We start from the raw sequence: 20,688 nt of genomic DNA on the forward strand, positions 1-20,688 counted from the left end.
GTTAAAGATATCATTGATATATTTGACATTTCAGGAGGACACTTCAACTGAAAACATGACGGGAATTGTGTATGAGAACTAGATAAACATTTACTGCACCTAGCAAGATGAGAAATTTCAGCAGACATAAACACTGAGGTGAGTTCATATATGTAACTTTCTTAATAGACATGACGCTGTTGTGGCTGTTTTTTGTTGTTGTTGCCATTGTCGTTGCCGTTGTTGATGTCGTTGTCGTTGTCGTTGGCGTTGGCGTTGGCGTTGTTAATTGGGCTGTTATTATCCAACATTGTCAAATCTGGTGTTAAAGATATCCTTGAAATGTTTGACATTTCAGGAGGACACTTCAACTGAAAACATGACGGGAAACATGTATGAGAACTAGATATACATTTACTGCACCTAGCAAGATGAGAAATTTCAGCAGACATAAACACTGAGGTGAGTTCATATATGTAACTTTCTTAATAGACATGACGCTGTTGCTGTGGCTGTTGTTTGTTGTTGTTGTCATTGTCGTTGTCGTTGTTGATGTCGTTGTCGTTGGCGTTGGCGTTGTTAATTGGACTGTTATTATCCAACATTGTCAAATCTGGTATTAAAGATATCCTTGAAATATTTGTCATTTCAGGAGGACACTTCAACTGAAAACATGACGGGAATTGTGTATGAGAACTAGATATACATTTACTGCACCTAGCAAGACGAGAAATTTCAGCAGACATAAACACTGAGGTGAGTTCATATATGTAACTTTCTTAATAGACATTACGCTGTTGCTGTGGCTGTTGTTTGTTGTTGTTGTTGTTGTCATTGTCGTTGTCGTTGTTGATGTCGTTGTCGTTGGCGTTGGCGTTGTTAATTGGACTGTTATTATCCAACATTGTCAAATCTGGTGTTAAAGATATCCATGAAATGTTTGACATTTCAGGAGGACACTTCAACTGAAAACATGACGGGAAACATGTATGAGAACTAGATATACATTTACTGCACCTACCAAGATGAGAAATTTCAGCTGACATAAACACTAAGGTGAGTTCATACAATGTGTAACTTTTTTAATAGACATGACAGTGTCATGAAGCCATGAAACTACATGGGTGTGTGACCCTTTAGGGGCAATCCCAGCCATATCTTGTTGGGCCCCCCTGCCCCCTTTCAATGTTGGTTCTGATTGCACGGTCTTCTGCATTCAAATCAACATTGAGCGGGGGGACTGCGGACGGGGAAGAGATGATTATTGTCAGTGGGAAGTGTACATGGAATGGTTTTATGTACTGTTAGGAATGGGTGGCCAAGAATTTTGGCCAGGAATGTAGTTTGGATTTGCAGTTTTCTTAAACAAGCTTCTTTTTGGTGCTCTCTTAATGTCATTTCTATTTAGAAGATAACCTGACAAGGACGGTGAAAACAATAACACTGTCTCGGTGTGATTTGTACAACTCCTACATAAATGAATTGTAACATTGTGTTCTGGGAAACTTAAAAAGTCCAGATATCCAATTTCAAATGGAGGGAACTTAGGGGCACCAGCTCCCCCCCAGCTCTAAGTTCTGTTCCTGTGGTGCCATGTCTCTATAGGGGTTTGTCAAATAACATGCAAGAATTTAACTGAAAATAATAGTTTGTCAACCGTGAAATGCTTGCATGAAATCCGAACAACTGCATTTTATTGTAGTATAAGGCTCAACAGATTCACACGATAAAAAGTTGACAGTTGTTTGTATTGTGTTTCCATACAGATAGAGGACTACATGTCGATCATCGATATGACTCATTTGAAATAAGGGCCTCAAGAGTGACACCACAAAGCTATGAAGCAAGCAAAGACAAGGAGACCTGAACACCACGAACACCATCAAACCATGCAAGCAAAGACAATACAGAAAAAGGAACAACTAGACATCAACGAAAAAAACTGTTTGTACTGAACAACTTTATCAAGGGTTATCAACTGTGATCATAGCCAACTTCTTTCGGACAATCGCAATTTAATGATAATGGTTAAACCTATACAACCTGAATCAACTCGTCAGCTCAATGCTATAAGGCCATTTAACTGCAATTTCAAACTGGTAATGATAAAAAGGTTTTTAAATGAAAACAAATCAACACATTTGAAAGAAATTAATCAAAATCAATAAATAAATGTTTTACTTAGAAAATGGTTGTTCTTTTAGCAAAAAAAAGGACTTTGAAGACTAATTTGATCAACTAACTCTATTATAACCAGAAGCTCCAAAATATAGAGGGGTATATTATCAAACCCATACAATTTGCACTAATGACCTTATAGTTCTGAGCAGACGAGCTGTGGTTGATTCGTTGGACGTGTCGTTTCATTCAATCGAGGCATCGCGACACTGACCGATAGCTGCAAGACCGACAGCTGCAATCAAGTACAAGAACTGAAAGTGAGAACTTACAGAAATGAACTCTATACTTGTACATATTCTACAGTTTCTATGTAGTGTAGTTTAATTTATACCTAAAGTTTATACTTTAGCTCACAATTGTTTCAGTATATGAGGGTATAAGTACAAAAGGACCATAAAACAAGCTAAATGGAGTTGGGCTGGACACACTGCCCCCCAAAAATGTCAAAAGATGGACAACAACATTAATGGATTGGCAACCAAGGATCAGGAAAAGAGGTAGACAGAGGAGAAATGACATCAGGGTTTATGCAGGCTCAACATGGACCATAACTGCATGAAATAGAAATGAATGGCGTCTACATGAGGAGAGCTACATCTTACACTGGATGAACACATCCTAAATGATGTATATGGGAGTTTATTTAAGAACACCGAGCACGGGGAGGCTTCGAGAAATCAGCCATCCTCAAACACTCACACATTACAGACCACCAAGGTGACTGGGAAGCAGCAGAAATCAACACTCCTATCAAGGCATGGCACCCGAGTTGTATCAGAGTCGCCATCGAGATCCACAAACACGACACCGAACCTCAAGGCGAAAGCTTCCATATCAGTGACATCTCTACACCTTCTCCCGACCAATGGATCTCCTATATCCACGGTCACTCCTTATAGGTACCCCCCTCCCTTTAGTCTCCTCCTGTCACCCATTATTTAGACTGCTTTGGGTCGTCTATACCCTCAGTCCCCTAGGCGTCGTACTTCAAGATTCAGCTTCAACATCAGTGACATCTCTACACCTTCTCCCGACCAATGGATCTCCTATATCCACGGTCACTCCTTATAGGTACCCCCTCCCTTTAGTCTCCTCCTGTCACCCATTATTAAGACTGCTTTGGGTCGTCTATACCCTCAGTCCCCTAGGCGTTGTACTTCAAGATTCAGCTTCAACATCAGTGACATCTCTACACCGACTCCCGACCAATGGATCTCCTATATCCACGGTCACTCCCTAGGTACCCCTCCCTCCCTTTAGCCTCCTCCTGTCACCCACCATTTAGACTGCTTTGGGTCGTCTATACCCTCAGTCCTCTATACTAGGCTTCGTACTTCAAGGCGTCAGCTTCCACATCAGTGACATCTCTACCCCTTCTCCCGACCAATGGATCTCCTATATCCACGGTCACTCCCTAGGTACCCCCTCCCTTTAGTCTCCTCCTGTCACCCACCATTTAGACTGATTTGGGTCATCTATACCCTCAGTCCCCCTAGGCCCCACACCCTCACTGACCCCTGTGCAGGTTCCTACTGACACAGTTCATCAGTGAGTACACACTCCACACACACAACTCCCAGGATCCTGAGTAGGATCCAGTTGTCCTGCATCACCGAGCTCCATATCCCGCCTTGGTGCAACACCACGCTTATCCGCATCGTCAGTACTTAGCAGCATGCAGCATCAGAGTGCAGCTTTCTCCAAAAGACATTGAGAGCATACTGATCGAAACATCGAGTTGAAACCAGCAACGGCTCTTTTCAGAACCACCCCAACTCGTTTACATGGTGTTTTACCACAAACCTTACCAAATGTATATAATATGAGGGTAGTTAAAATCTTAAAATGCTAGGAGTTGTGCCCCTGCTCTGCAAGTTCTTAAATCAGAAACATAAAAAAGTAGCTTTATGAAAGGTGTACTTTTGTAGAGGGTGTTATTTAGATTGAATTACGTACATAATGTGTACCATACTTCAGTGTTTGAAACTGTTACTGTGTGTACAAACACTCAATGTTATAAGCCAGATGCTGAGGATCTTGGCTGAGGGTGATGTGCTGGCAACCTCTCCCCTCTTAAACTTGAAATTTGAAACATTTAGGGCCTAAGGTATTGTTCATCTTTGTTTTATTCTTTTGGGAAACATTTTTTTATTTGATATTTGCATGTACCCAGGGTTTGATATTATTTAGTAAAAGCCAGATGCTGAGGATCTTGGCTGAGGGTGATGTGCTGGTAACCTCTCCCCTCTCAAACTTCAATTGAGAAACATTTAAGGGGATACTTGTCTTTGTCTTATAATCGTCTTTGGACAAATGTTTTTGGGTTTTTTTCTAATGTGAAAACCAAGATGTTTGTATACAACTCTAGGCCAAGCCAGATGCTGAGGATCTTGGCTGAGGGTGAAGTGCTGGAAACCTCTCCCCTCTGAAACATAAATTTTGAAATGATGAAAGGGAATGAATGGTAATATTTATCCTAACATTCTTTGGGCAACATTTCTTGGTACAAATCATTGTAGAAGCCCAGAGTTTGATTTCAAACTCGAGGCGCAGCCAGATGCTGAGGATCTTGGCTGAGGGTGAAGTGCTGGCAACCTGTCCCCTCTTAAACTTGAAATGTGATACATTTAAGGGAATGTTATCTGTGTTCTATTTCTCTGGGATACTTTTTGTAGAAATCTTTGCCAGTATAACCCAGACTTTGATATAAACTCTAGGTCAAGCCAGATGCTAAGGATCTTGGCAGAAGGTGGTATGCTGGTAACCTCTCCCCTCTTAAACATAAATTAACTGAATCATTAAAGGACATGAATGCCCTATACATGTTTCTTTGGGGGAACTTTTCTTTTGTAGAGATCATTGTAAAACCCAAAAGTTTGATTTCAAACTGTAGATCAAGCCAGATGCTGAGGATCTTGGCTGAGGGTGATGTGCTGGTAACCTCTCCCCTCGGTGTCCAAATGACACCCATGAATTAAAAGCTGATTTAAATTATTATATATGTTATAGTTATAAATGATGTTTACAAGTTTTAAAGGTAGCCTGCACAAGTTATACACAGCTTTTTAATAAGCAAGTGCATCTATGAGCATTGAACAATGGTTCAACAAAAAAGACTCTTCATTATGCATGTTCATCATTTTCAGCTTTAATCAAGTTTACAAAGTTATTGACCTACCTACACCAGTTGCTGAATTTGCTGGTTGAGGGTGAAGTGCTGGTAACCTCTCCCCTCCCTAATTTGAAAATGATCTGAAATAAAAAATCAACAAATTAAAATCTTCCATTTTGCTTGCCTTTGATTGTATGTAGATTTCATAAATTGCTGTAAAGTTAAAACAAGTTGTGATTTGGCCAATTAAGAGTGAGTGTTTGTAACATAATCCCATTGAAATAAGATGCTCTACTGCATTATTCATACTGAAATAAAGTTAAATTGCATATTCTTGGGATTTTTATTTAAAATTAACAGTTGCCGAGTTTACTTTTTAAGGATGGGGGTAACCTCTTCCCTGAGTAATCGTCTCTATAATAACGATGCTTATATTGAACTTTAAAATCATTTCTTCAATATTTCTAAATACACCAGTTGCTGAATTTGCTGGTTGAGGGTGAAGTGCTGGTAACCTCTCCCCTCCAAAATGGTGTCCCACATTTAGCATACTCTAAATTAAAACAATTAATAAGTTGCTCTCTGAACAACAAAGGAGCACAGCTAACAAATAATGAGCAAGTTCATGTTCTAACTTTTTAAAGACCTTTCTATATACCAGTTGCTGAATTTGCTGGTTGAGGGTGAAGTGCTGGTAACCTCTCCCCTCCAAAATGGTGTCCCACATTTAGCATACTCTAAAGTAACAAATAAATAAGTTGCTCTCTGAACAACAAAGGAGCACAGCTAACAAATAATGAGCAAGTTCACGTTCTACCTTTTTAAAGACCTATCATTATACCAGTTGCTGAATTTGCTGGTTGAGGGTGAAGTGCTGGTAACCTCTCCCCTCCAAAATGGTGTCCCACATTTAGCATACTATTAAGTAACAATAAATAAGTTGCTCTCTGAACAACAAAGGAGTACAGCTAACAAATATTGAGCAAGTTCATGTTCTACCTTTTAAAAGACCTATCTCTACACCAGTTGCTGAATTTGCTGGTTGAGGGTGAAGTGCTGGTAACCTCTCCCCTCCAAAGAAAATGGTAACTCTCTTGTGATGAACACCATGCTGAAATAAAAAAGAGCGAAATGTCACTTTCATCAATTTTGTTCACCCTGGTATTCTAGTCATTGCTTTGGTATACAAACCAGTTGCTGAATTTGCAAAGTACTGGTAACATCTCCGCAAATATCCATCTTTCGCTAATCGCATATGGTTAAAGTTTAGACAAAATTGCCTAAAAATAAGTGTGTTTGTATTTATGCATGTATGGTATTGATATTACTTTTACAAAATAAAGTGTTTACATGATTGTTCATTTTACTACATGAATTTTGTTTCTCAAACTGGATTTGATACGAAGTGTAATAAAAAGTGGTTGGTTACATATTGTCTGGCAATAGAGGGCACTGTTTGTTCAATCTGAGTTTTTTTGCTAAAGAGAGCATAAACATTATATGGGTTTTTGAAGTTGAAACCAACTGAAACTTACACAAATTTTGGCAACCCAGTTTAATTTTCTTCAAATTAATGAGAGAAAGTTGGGTACAACTTAGTAAATCACTTTTTCTTTTATTTACCAACGCTACTCAAAAGCAATTTACACATGGTGGTACCGCAAAACGCACCTGATGAACTGTTAGACTGAGAGATTATAGTGATAATTCTATTTAAGTTTAATTTTGTCTGTAAATTGGCAAAGGTCATAGAGTTATACATTAGAACTAGAGGGCGCACTGGCCTATATACGCAACCCCGCATGCGCGCAGGCGGCCATTTTCCAAGTTGACAAAACATGCATCGCATAGCATGTGTTTGTGCGGCAATTTTGTAAGATGACAAAACAGCATCGCATCAGCGTTAAATAAACACAAACTCCAACGTGTACTTCATATTCAACGCGCGTACAGAATGGCGCGCGGTTCTCCTTGCGGTCTCGTCGCGTTTGTGCAAGAAGCTTCACCATTGCGCCCTCTAGTTCTTATATATAACTCTATGGCAAAGGTATAGTACTGCCATACTATGGTTCTGCCCGAATTAAAACCTTGAAGCTTTTTGAACTGATCAGTTTGTTTGGTATACATTTTTAGTTTAAACCTTTAATTTACAAGAAGTACATGGAATTAAAAGTTTCGTTTGTATAGAAACACATGTATTTGTTAATTAGTGCTTTTAAATGGTATACTACCATTCCCGTAACGATGTATTATTTAAGTCAGTTTAAAGTGTGTTATTTTGTATAACGTTGAAAATAAAAAAAAAAGGCATGTAAACACTGCATGAAATTTACAGAATTTGTTTTACTTATTTGCTTCATTTACATCTGAGGTCAAAGTTCATTTGTCTATCTTTTTCCCCCCCTTTTTTTTTCTTTTTTTTTTGACCCACCCATTCTAAGGTTTAAATATTAGTTCCGAGCGATTTTTTTCAAGAGCCGCCGTAGCGCAGCGGGCTAGCTCACAGCCCCCAGAATCCTGGGGCTGTGAGCCGGGTGGGTTCAAATCCTCTCCGGGACCTTTTTACCATTAAAATAAAGAATTTTTTTAAATTCTAGTAAAAATGGGTAGGGCTTGAACCGGGGACCTTCCGCTCCGTAGTCTCTGGCCTTCACCGCTGTGCTACGAGCTGTTATGAAAATCTAACGGTTTTTGGAGTGATGAATTTGCCGCATTTGGACTTAGAAAATTTTTCACAAATTTCTCACGAAAAGTTTTGCCTTGCTCGAGCCTTGGATTTCTAGCTGATCTGAGGGTTGACCAAGGGCCTTGCTGGCTCAGATTTTTCGAGGCTGAGGTGGTGGAGTGCTAAAAGGCAGTCAGTAGAGCTGGGCTGCTGAGGGGACTGGAGGGTTACATGGCAGTCACTTGGGTTGGGTTGCTGGTGGAGGGCTGGATGGCAGTCACTGGGTTGGGCTGCTGAAGGACCAGGGTATATGGGGTTAGGGTCTTGGTGGGTAAGGACTGGTCACTAGGATAGATTGACTGAGGGTCCTGATGAAGGCTGGCTGATGAGCTGTTTAGGGTAAGGGCTTTTGGGGTGCTGGCTGGCGATCTGGAAGTTACTAGGGCTAAGGGGGTTGAAATTTAACTATGTCTAAAAGGCGGATTTTTTTAGCTGTGTTTTTATTTCATGGAATCGTAGGAATGAAATGCTGACTTGTTTTGGTACAAATACATTTGGAATGATTTAGCTGCATTTAAATTTGCCAATATTTTATTTTAAGCTATGTGTGTGGTTTAGGGGCTAGTAAGGAGTTTGGATTGAGAAGGGGGAAGGCTCGGAGTTGACAATTAGTGATAGGGTCTTGGTAGCCATTGGGTTACCTACTGAGATTTTGAGAACATGAATGGAGGGAAATCTGGTAGGCATTTGGAGATGGGGTCCTGGAAGGCATTAGGTTGGGAGTCTGTTGAAAGTGATGGATTTATTTATTTTTAGTAAAAATTGTACGCACCCTGGATGTCATACTAGGGTGGGGGTTTGTAGTGATTGGGTTTTAAGATTTGAATGATTTAGAAAAAAAGGGGAATTTGTTTAACGTGTTTGGAGCAATGGAATATATTGGGTTTTTTTTGCTATTATGTTAAATTTTCTGTTTTGAGCGTTTTTGTACAACTCATGCGACTATACGAATGCGATTAAAATGCCGCCCTCTGTTAGTGACTTTACATGAAAAATGCAGTTCCAGTTAGAATTGGCAATTTTAAGCTATGCATGCGCTATATAATGCGATTTTTTAAAGTGCTGTTAATATTTAAAGCAGTTTTGCGAATGCGCACAAAATGCTGCCCTCTATCAGTAAATTTTGAATGTTTTTGCAATTATATATAAAATTACCGATTTTCATTGTAAGCTTTGTAGACACTTTATCTTGCGTTTTGGAGTGGTGTGTTACATTAAAAGCAATTTTCGCATGCGTATAAAATGCTGCCCTCTATCGGTAAATTTTAAATGTTTTTGCAATAACATTCAACTTTGCAACTTTTTTACTCTAAGCTCTGCTGCTGCTTTATCATGCGGCTTTTTAAGTGTTGTTTTAGATTGTAAACAATTTTGCGCATGCGTATAAAATTCTGTCCTCTATCGGTACATTTTAAATGTTTCTGCAATAAGATTCAACTTCGCAACTTTTTTACTCTAAGCTATGCTACTGCTGTATAATGCGATTTTTTAGAGTGCTGTTAATATTTAAAGCAGTTTTGCGAATGCGCACAAATGCTGCCCTCTATCAGTAAATTTTGAATGTTTTTGCAATTATATATTAAATTACCGATTTTCATTGTAAGCTTTGTAGACACTTTATCTTGCGACTTTTGGAGCGGTTACATTAAAAGCAATTTTCGCATGTGTATAAAATGCTGCCCTCTATCGGTAAATTTTAAACGTTTTAATACTCTAAGCTATGCTGCTGCTTTATTATGCGGCTTTTTAAGTATTGTTTTAGATTGTTAAAAATTTTGCACATGCGTATAAAATGCTGCCCTCTATCGGTAAACTTTAAATGTTTTTGCAATAACATTCAAATTTGCATTTTTGTTCTAAGCTGTGCTACTGCTTTATCAGGTGATTTTTTAAGTGTCGTTTTAGATTGTAAACGATTTCGTGCATGCGTACAAAATGCTGCCCTCTATCAGTAAATGGTTCAATATTATGTTTTGCAATTATATATAACTTTGCCACTTGTTCAAGAAGAAGCAGACGCTTCATCATGCGACTTTTGGAGTGGTGCGCATACGTATAAAATGCTGCCCTCTATTGGTGAGTTTTTAATGTCCCTGCAATAACATTTAAACTTGCCATTTTTGTAATTGTAAAGCTATGGATATCATGCGATTTTTTGAGTGGTGTTTTAAGCAGTTTTGCAGGTGCGTACAAAATACTGCCCTCTCTTGGTAATTTTTTGTTTACTTATTGCATTTAGATAAATTTGCTATTTTTTTTGTAAGCTATGCAAATGCTTTGGCATGCGATTTTTTTAAGTGGTGTTAAATTGCACGCATGTGCGAATATGCTACCCTCTTCTGGCAAAACTAATTGTTTTTGCAATTGAATTAGAATTTTTAAATTTTCTATTTTAAACTAAGCAAATGCTTTCATGCAATTTTAGAGTATTTATTTTGCGATGCGTTTCATACAAAACGCCCTCTTTTGGTTTTAAAGAGGCAATTGCTCTCAAGATGTAATGAAATCAATAATTTCTCTTTGCAGTTTTCTCTCTGAGCAACTTAAAGAAGATATTTGACACATTTGATTTGAATGAAATCTTAATGGACAAGATATGTACTCTTTCAAATTATTTTATTTTAACTTCTCAACATTCTTAAGGAAATTACATGTTTAAATAATGTAAACGGTTCAATAATTTTACAGTACTTGTTTCTAAGATTAACAATTTAAAGGCATGGACATGATTGGTAATTACTCAAAATACATATTAGCATAAATACGTACTTGGTAACGAGCAACAGAAAACTTTTGAAAGTGAAATATTTTTGAAAAATGACTCCCTACGAAGTAACGTAGTTTTTGAGAAAGAGGTATTTTCTAAATTTTGGTTTTCACCCCAAATTAAACCAAAATGAATTATCTTTATCCCTTATGCAAATTTACCATCTTTAAAACGTAAATTCTAAGTTAATTATTTTAATCTGAAAAAGACTTCGGGCCTGAAGCCTTTCTCAGGCATCCAAAAGCACACACATGTGTGTGTAACAAAGGATGCTGTTCTTTCATTGTTTGTTTGCAACTTGGAAGACCAATTGAGCCAAACTTTTCTCAGATTTGTTCTTTTGTGTTCTTGTATGCATTTGTTGGGACCAATTTTAAATACTTTAACAATAATTACCAAACGTGTCCAGTGTCTTTAAATAAGCTCAAATGTTACCATTACTATTTTTTATTCAAAAAAGAGAATCCATGTTTATAGATTCCCTGCAGCCCCCCGCCCCCCCCCCCCCCCATTGAACTTAACTGCAGTAAATTTGACTTTGCAATTTTCTTAGTTTTTACCCTTTGACCCAAATTATGTATCTCCCCTTTTTGTGATTTTTGTGCCCCTTTTTCTACCAGTGGTTTCATTTTCTTAATGCAGGACACAGCATTGTTTATTGTATTTATATTTAGTTGACACAGGCTCTTAAATGGAAGGTATATACATTTAATACTCACTCTTACAATTAATGCCACTACAAACTTACTTGGTTAGAAGTACAGCAGCTTTCGATTTCATAAAGCATTTTAACATCTCACTTTGAATTAATGTGGCTATAGACAAATTTTGTCAATTTGTATCCCCCAAAAAGTTGATTCTGAGAAGCATTACTGACGGTAATGTCTCTTATATGGTGTATTCCAAGAACAGATTAATCTTCCTGCACGGACATAATTTTGACGAACACCTTTTAAGAGAAATTTTCAGAGGTCAGTTTTATTGTTTATTTCTAAATTGATATAGGGGTAAAACAATCATTCGGTTCCACAAATCAAAGGTAAACTTTCCCTTTAAGAAAGCTACTGTTAAGATTACTTTGGAAATATTTCCATCGTTGGTTTTGCCAATTTTAAACGGTATAGTACTTAAAAGTTCTGCTCTTATTTTCATATTACTTGTAAACAATCGTTTAATGATAAATCCTTTCAAATGGAAGCCCTAGTACTAACTTTTATATTATGTTTTCTCTGTGACAACTTCATATATAAATAAAATGCTCTGTCCTGCAATAAACCAAACACCAGTTTTGTTTCTAAAAAACTGATTGTCCCAATATTTAAATTAGTAATGATAACCTTTGACCTTAACTATGAATAATTCATGATGATGGAAGACAATCTGAGAGGGGCTTACATCTTCCTCTGGGATGGGATGTCAAAATCAAGGGTTAGATTCTAGAGTTTTATAACTCTTGGTTGGTGCCTGATGAGCAACCTGCAGCAGAGGAAAACAAAGAAGAAACATTTTAATGTTTATTTTCTTATAATGAAATTATAAATCAGCGTTCTCACTTAATTAAGGCCCTACTGGACACTTTTGGTAGTTACAAAACCTATATATTAGTATCAAAACAAAAATTGGTAACAAGCAACGGAGAGCTGTTGATAGTACAAAACATTGTGAGAAACGACTCCATCTGAACATGCATCTCTGAAATAGCGTAGTTTTAAGAAAGAGGTTATTTCTTACTAAAATATTTTAATCTGAGAAATACTTCAGTTCTGAAGCCTTTCTTAGGTGTTTGAAATCACATAAATTTGTGCACCACTGATGTTTTTCCTTTTATCATATTTTTTGCAATTTAATGAGTAATTGAGCATAAATTTCCACAGATTTGTTATTTTATGCACATAAAATGTCGTTGACACATAAAATGTCTTCGACATTTACCAAATGTGTCCAGTGCCTTTAATTTGTCCACTGGTCAAAAAGCACCTGATGACCAGTCAGAATTCTGCTCACTTAGTCTACCAGGGCCCAATTTAATAAAGCTTGTAAGCATACAAACTTGCTAAGCACAGACAAATTTGCTTAATAGAAACCAGCCAAATTCCCCAAAATGTTATTGTTGCATCTGGTGTCCCACTCATTTTTTTAATAGGCAAAGGAATTTGCTAAGCAGTTTTTTTCTGCTTGACAGCTTAATTAAATTTGGCCCTGTTGGTTTTTTTCTTGTTACTGCTACAGTCATGTGACCACTAGTTGTCTAATGGGAGACTTGTGGATGGTCCTGTTTCACAGTTCTTGCCAGTGGTACTCATGCTTAGACCTACGTACGCAATACTGAGCATGTGGGTGCACGCCATTGAGTTATATATAAGAACTATAGGGCGCACTGGTGATGCTTCTTGCACAAACGTGACGGGACCACAAGTAGACACGCGCGCACCATTCTGTACACGTGTTGTATATGAAACACATCTTGGAGTTTGTGTTTATTGAACGCTATGCGAAGCTTATTTGTCAACTTACAAAATGGCCGCACAAACACACGCTGTGCGATGCCTGTTTTGTCAACTTAGAAAATGGCCGCCTGCGCGCATGCCGGGTCGCGTATATAGGCCACTGCGCCCTCTAGTTCTTATATATAACTCTGTGGTGCACACTCAGAGTGGCAAAGAAAGACCATTATGTCTGCTGCTGCCAGCATCCCACAAGTCTCCCCTTGTCCCCTTATTGACAAATTTTGAAAGGAAACATTTAGGTATGGACCAGTGAAAAAACGTGGTGGACCAGTGGGATTATGCTCACTGGTATAACCAGCAACTCACTGAAAAAACTAAAGGGGAAACCCTGTCAAATGTCATGTGGTCATGATGAAAAGTTGATTTGCTCTTGCATGTGGATGGGCAAGAAGTTGGTTGGAAAAACAAAGAGGATTCAGGGATTTGGAGAGCGTAGCTAAACACAGCTCGTCAAGGTTTATGCAAACTTTTTCATTTGACTTGTCCCCTGACAGACCCGCCTTTTTAGCATAATTTTTTTTAGTTTCTGTTACTATCATTATCAATAGACGTAATTATGCATTGTTGATAAGATCATGCCACCATCTTAGGGCACATCTTTATACGGGCTGGGTATAGGGGTGGTTTACTGATGGCAAGTTCAACCGAACAGTTATTGGTTACGATCGCCAAAACGCATCCCTGGATGGGCCAATGAGCCACCTTCTTTTGACCTCCAGCAGAGTGCACCCTACATTGAGGTCATGTGCATAACGTCTTTATCAACTAGTTTTTTGTTTTAGCCAGTCAGATATTTTTACTTGCCAGTTGGCCTTCTACCTGAACAATTTGAATAGCCTGTAGTGTTTTACACTGGTTTAGTGAATATGGGGGGATGAGTGGGTTGGGGAGTGAGGTCGTCATGAGGATGTGATATATGCACTTATACTTTTCATGGCGACTGGTACCAACTTAAACATTTCATAATGTGGTAGCCGAAAATCAGGAGCAGCTATGTCCACACAGGAATGTCTTAATTGGGAGACACAATCTGGGAAACCTTTCATGCAGAAATGTTTCAAACATTGAATTGTTTTGATTCTCTTTCTCAAAACAAAAAAACATTCGGTTAAAGGAAATTGCTTCTCAAAATGTTATGCACTGTCACCAGTGCTTCATACCAGGTTTGTTTTAATGGTAGTTCATTTTTGGAGTAATAACCGAAGGTATACCCGCCCTTTAAACAAAACCTGAAATGTGCTAACCTCAATACTGAGATGATTTTCTTGATGCATGGATCCAGAGAATGTTATTGTAGTCCTTTGTAGCTGATGGCATCTAAAGGGCTCCGAGGCGGAGAATGAAAACCTGAAGTGAAAAAAACAAAAAACAAAAATACGCTTGTTAGTTACGGCTGGTGGGGTTTACAAATTGGTATCTTTCCTCGCCTTAGACTTTAGAACCCCGGTTCCAATCATGCCAGGGGGGGGGGGGTGCTGCATGGATTGGGTTTTCAGTCCCTACCTCATTGTGTGGGTTTTTCCTGGAATCATTATTTTTGAGTTTTCCTCCCACATCTAAAACAAAACTTAAACTTCCTTCCTTGTCTTTATATTGGGCTCTTGGCTGGTACAGTTAATAAGTTTGCCTTTCTGAAGGCCTCGCATTGGCTTCAAAGCCAGAATAGTATACATACATGTTTGAAATGAAATGAAATAAAATGAATGTCTTCACCTTATAAAGTAACTATAGCTGAGTACTTTACAAAACACTGAGTGGGGTGGGGATACCTAATACAGGCACAATAGTTGATGACCCTTGGAAAAAGTAGGAAAATTTCATAAGGGCGGACTACTTCTTGCTCCAACAGACTTTTTAGGCCGTTTATTTACAGTTTTGCTGATTTATGTGAGTGCCAAAAAAATAGAAATCAGACTGAAGTATTAAGAATATGCCTGCTAATGGAGAGCATCTCAACAGTTCAAATGGTAAGACATGTCTTGAATTACAGTGTGGCCACAAATTAAAAGGTCATGGCCTCCGTCCTTCCTCCACTGCCCCATTTCTTGGTCTTAGTGCCCCTTCAAAAGTGCCACATAGACTTGTACGATTCAGTCGTGCCCTTTGCAAAATGAAAATGGCCTTGCCCACTCACAAGATGAAATTCCGGGCCTGGTAAAAACATTATTCTCATTGAATTAGGCAACAATTTGAGCGAGCACACATGGACGGGTCTGTTGGACTTGTCCATTAGCATTTTGAGCTAAACCCAATGGACCGCCTCTCATTTGTTTTAAGTGCTTAGTTCTGATTTATTCAGGAATGTTCCCCTAGTTTGACACAATGTCATGGCCCAGCAGAACGCTTTAGTGGTTTATTTGATTGCATGTATGCCTACGAGAACAACCCTTTAATGTGGGTTTGAATCCCTGTCAGTACACTTGTGCCATTGAGCTCACCATAATTGCTTCATAAAAAGTTTGAAAGGTAGTGCCGCCCCTACATCAGCTAGGGGGCTCTTAGTGGATACCCGTGGATGAGACTGTCAATGGGAGAAGCAAACCCTGTATAAACCCCATAGGTGGTAACGTGCCACTGGTGACAGTTAATTTGGGTCGACATCCCAAATCAGTTAAGCGTATAGCCCTCATCTTGAAGTAGCCTTGTGATGTTGTTAACTTTGGACGACACTCCTTATAAAGAGAGACTTACCTGTGATTAAGGAAGAGGTGTTTTCCTGGATAGGAGCTTCACGGGTTACCTTGAATCTTCAACTTCTTAGAGATTGCCATCAAAAGTCCTGCACAAAAGAGAATGCATTCAAAAATGATTAATAGACATACATTGCTACCGGGATAAAATAATTTGAAGGGAGGGTACATGTATGCCTTTGCAGTCTCAAATGTAACACTGTACCACAGGCCCGGAGCCAGTGATCTTAGCATAGGTCGTGACAATTGCTACATAAAATTGGGGAGGTAGTGCTTTCTGCTCTACCGGCCAGGCTTCGGACTGATGATACCTAAGCCAACATCCATATGGACTGTAAAAGGGGTAACCCTGTGTTAGCCCTAGGAGTATGTGGCAACGTCCTCTAGAAAAAAAATTGTAGCCCACACGCACACCTTGAAGTGGCCTTCAGGCCTTGTGTGTCTGGCGACTTGCATTAAAAATAATAACCAAATAAAATAAAAAAAATAAAAAAATGATAGGGCCAGTACACTTATGATTGTACAAGTCCGGTGGTCTTGTGTTTTTAAATGCACCTCACAACGTTTCAAACTTAACTAATAAACACCATCTTTCAAACCAGTTGAGTATTAAATATTACTCTTGCGGAAAAAAATATACAATGTAGATCTTAGTGCTTATTTGTATCTTGTATCTTTATCTCATTGTATGTTTATTGCATTAGGCGCTTTACAAATATCTTATTATTATTGTTCCTAAAACAGCTACATGTAGCTCATATTAAAAAAATTTTACATAGTGCTTTCTCCATTGACGGTCTTGTTACAAACTCCTCTGGTCCGGTAAAAGTTTTGAGCTAATCCCTCTCCTGGAGTCTTGTGGATTTTCACTCCAAATTCCAGCCCTTCTCCAAACATTGACCATAAAAACTTACTTGGTAAAGAGCGCCTGAGGGTTATAGATATTGTTACACATTGTTAGAACCAACCCCCTTTATGAAGTAATATAATTTTAGAAAAAGAGGTAATTTTTCATGCCAAAAATTGAATCTGTGGCTTCTGAAAGCACCTCTATGTAACAAGGTAATTTTTCTTTCATCTTTTTCTTGCAATTTCGATGAACAAACTGAGCCCGGGTTTTCATAAGTTGATTATTTTTTTCATATGTTGGGATACACCAAGTGAGGATTCTCGTCCTTCGGATGGGACGTAAAGCCGTTGGTCCCATGTGTTGTGTAACGCATGTAAAAGAACCCAGTGCACTTATCGAAAAGAGAAGGGGTTCGCCCCGGTGTTCCTGGTTGTGGCTGCTTAATGCGCCGTAGCACCTTGTAAACCCTTATAAAGTTCTAACTAACTAGGTCTCAAAATTCATCACTGCAATAACCTTTCTATACCTTGAGTACCTTGTTTGGTAGATACATGCGCTATATAAGACTTTGATATTATATTATTATTTTTATTCTGCTCTTTGACAATTACCAAAGTATATCCTGCTTCCGGGTATAAATCATGCTGTTGAATATTTGTATCATTACAATCATACATTATTTTGTCAATGGAACAAACTAACAAATGTGTACATAGATAGTTTTTATGCTTGAATTATGAGACCCATTCAAATACAGGCTTGATATTTGGACCTTGAAAAAAACCCAGGGGTCGATTTCACATAGAGTTAGGACTAGTCCTAACTTAGGACTAGTCCTAGGAGATATACAAATTGCATGGTTAGTCCTAAGTTAGGACGAGTAACTGGTCCTAACTCAAGATAAGACTAGTTCTAACTCTTTGTGAAATCCACCCCAGAACTATTTTATTGAGTTTAGGGCTGACCCAAATGTTTACGGTGTACTTATAGGCTTAAGCAAAGTATGACCCAGGGTTTGGAAAAATGTTGTCAAAAATTTCTGGAAATTTAAAAACTCAGGGAGGCTTATATTGTTCACTTACAATACAATTACATGAGAGATAAACAGAGTGTCAAAATTTTGTTCTGAAGGCAATGAAAAAACTAAACAAAATCAGAAATCAGACTCAAGTATAGGAAGAATATTTACATATCAGCACCTTGTGTAAGTTTCCAAAGTAATGCGGGGCAATCTGCTTCAAACCATGCAAGAATCACAGAGGCAAACCCATCTTTTTACAATGGGTGTACAGGTTTGTTGATAAAGTGCATACAACATGCCTGGCATTTCACCTTCGAGATGGCAAGATCATATTCATTTTGCAAAGGGCACCATTGAAAAATCTTATGGTCAATAGGAAGCCTTTGAAGAGGCACCAAGGCCAAGACTAGGGGCAACGGAAGCCGTGGCCTCAGTGGCATACTCCAGACCTGATACACCGCACAACACCTTGGCCTACAGCTTTTAAATCAAACGAACAATGCTCTTGAGACCACAAGTGCCATGACTAAGATCCAATTTCATACAGTCCGTAAGCACAAAAACTGCTAAGCACAGAAAAGTATTGCTTAGCAGAAACAGGTTACCAGACCAAGTTACATTAAGTTTGCATTCATGTGGCTGCTGGCCTACATTTTTTGCTCAGCAAATTTTATTTGTAAAATTTGCTAAGCACAGGGGTGAGAGTCATTACTATCGAAAGTCTGAAACTTGGATACAAATTCAAAGGTATGTTGAAATGTTGCAATTTCTACCATAGTGTTACCCCTGGGGTTATAGATACCATAGAGCTTTTGCAAACAGTGTCTAAAGCACTAGAGAAGAACACCAATGAGCAGGATTTCTTTATTTGTTTGGAAAAAATATTGTCTGACTTTCTTCACCAGGCCGACATAAAAAGTCTGAGTTCAGCCAAAAGTCTGAACAATCTCATCCCTGTAAGCAGTATTTTCTGCTTAAAGGCTTTATGAAATTGGGCCCTGTACTTGAACCCACCTGACGACACCAGAACTTAAGTGCAGTGCACCAGGCTGACTGTCAGAACACTCCACAAAGACAGAGTGTACCTAACTGCTACTTTATTTCCCTTAATTGAACTCAATTTATATCCTTCCAGGTACCTGTCCAGACAGGTTGACTTTTATATTTATGATATTTGGGGTTGAAAAAAGAAAACTGACTTTAGTAGGATTTGAACTAACGACTTCCGATTTAATGTGCCAGTACTCGACCAACTGAGCTATCTAGCCCTATGTTTGCAGTCAAAGACAAATTTACTAGAGCAAATTTGAACCAACAACCTCTGGTTTAATGTTCTGGCACTCTACCAACTGAGCTATCCAGCCCTTTTTGTGGGTCTCCTTATTTTGTTAATATCTTTTGTTGATATATGTGCAACGCAAGAGCAACTGTAGCCCAGGTTGGATTCCTCCGTTGCATACAAAACGCAAAAAAAGGGCCCACTGCCATTGCAAATTTTAATATTAAACTGTTGTCATATTATTTATACCGGATGAAAGAAGCTGAAGCTTCTGGAATTCTAAGACTGCTGGGTTCAAAACATTTTATGTTATCTTTGGATGACACTTATTATGAAGATAAAGTGAAAATTGAAAGTTTACTTCTTTGCTGTAACTTTCTGCTGAGTCCGTAAGTGAAAAATTACCTGACTGCTCGGGCCAATGCTCACAATATTCGTAGTATGTCTGCAGGATATCAAATGTTTTGCTTGACTTGAAGTTGAAAGACAATCGGAGTTGCTATAGTTGCTGCATTTTGCACATTCACATACATCAACTGGTACAAGATGTTTACATCTCTGTGTGGATCTTTGTTTGGATAACTTTCCGTATGGCGCCACCACTTTTTCACTCATTTTTACAAAAAGGGATATATCAATCAGGTAAATTAGATACTATATTATTTTATTTCGAATGAAAAAGTGGTGGCGCCATACGGAAACTTTTCCCTTTGTTTTATTTGATGTAATCATGGGCATCAATCAGGGGAAGGACAGGGGGACATGTCCCTCCCCCCCCCCCCCCCCCATCTTCAGCTTTTTAACATGGTGCCAAAAACATGAACAAATAGTAAAGTGTAGTAGTGGCTATGGCATTATAGAGAAACTTTATACCCAGTTGAAAATATATCAATTTAGAGACTGTATCCATGACTATGGGTTTGTCCTAAATAAAGTGCCATGTACTCCAGAGAGCTCAACACACAGTTCCAATTTGTTGCATGATTTATGTTATAATACTCGAACTGCATTTATAAATGTTATGTGTGAAAAACCATTCCCAGCAAAGTGCTGGCCATCGGGGTGTCTCGATGTAATTTAATCCGCCCTAAAATAGCTCAAACTACACTGATTTGTTTCTTACCTAAGAAGACATGTTTAAAACGCAATGCATTACAAGTGAGCAATTTGGACACCCTGCTCAGGGAGCTGTCAAATTTGGACACACTTTTTAAACAAAATCCTTGCTAAAAACCCTGATTCCCAGCCATACTTTTACTTTACCTGGTATTTCACACGGCCAAGAGAAGCATCCACTTCAAAGTTGGGACTTCATTTGTGCCTCAAATCGTCATTTTTTTACGTGTAAACTTGGTTGCAGATCACACAAAATACAGCAGACATCTTGCATGTCTTGAAAGCTACTGCATGTGTAAATGGCGCTTCGTATAACTGCGCATGCGCTATTTTCTGCTTTTGTCACACCAATAGGAGGCCTACTTTTCGCTCATTGCTATGCATAAATGAAACTTCTTGCAATCTCTGTTTTTAATAGAGAAATGACTGAATAAAACGTTAGATAGTCGAAGTAAGCTCAG

The 20,688-nt window shown here is 38.5% G+C and overlaps 1 long non-coding RNA gene across 1 annotated transcript; it reads left to right on the forward strand.

Annotated features, from left to right (window-relative positions):
- The first annotated feature begins 632 nt into the window (after positions 1–632).
- On the forward strand, positions 633–7,505 carry LOC139938940 (uncharacterized). Its single transcript, XR_011786241.1, has 3 exons — positions 633–735; positions 932–1,035; positions 1,746–7,505. It is a non-coding gene; the product is annotated as an uncharacterized lncRNA (long non-coding RNA).
- The last annotated feature ends 13,183 nt before the right edge of the window (positions 7,506–20,688 follow it).

This window comes from Asterias amurensis, chromosome 6 (genome assembly GCF_032118995.1).
Source record: "Asterias amurensis chromosome 6, ASM3211899v1".
In the NCBI taxonomy this organism is placed as follows: domain Eukaryota; kingdom Metazoa; phylum Echinodermata; class Asteroidea; order Forcipulatida; family Asteriidae; genus Asterias; species Asterias amurensis.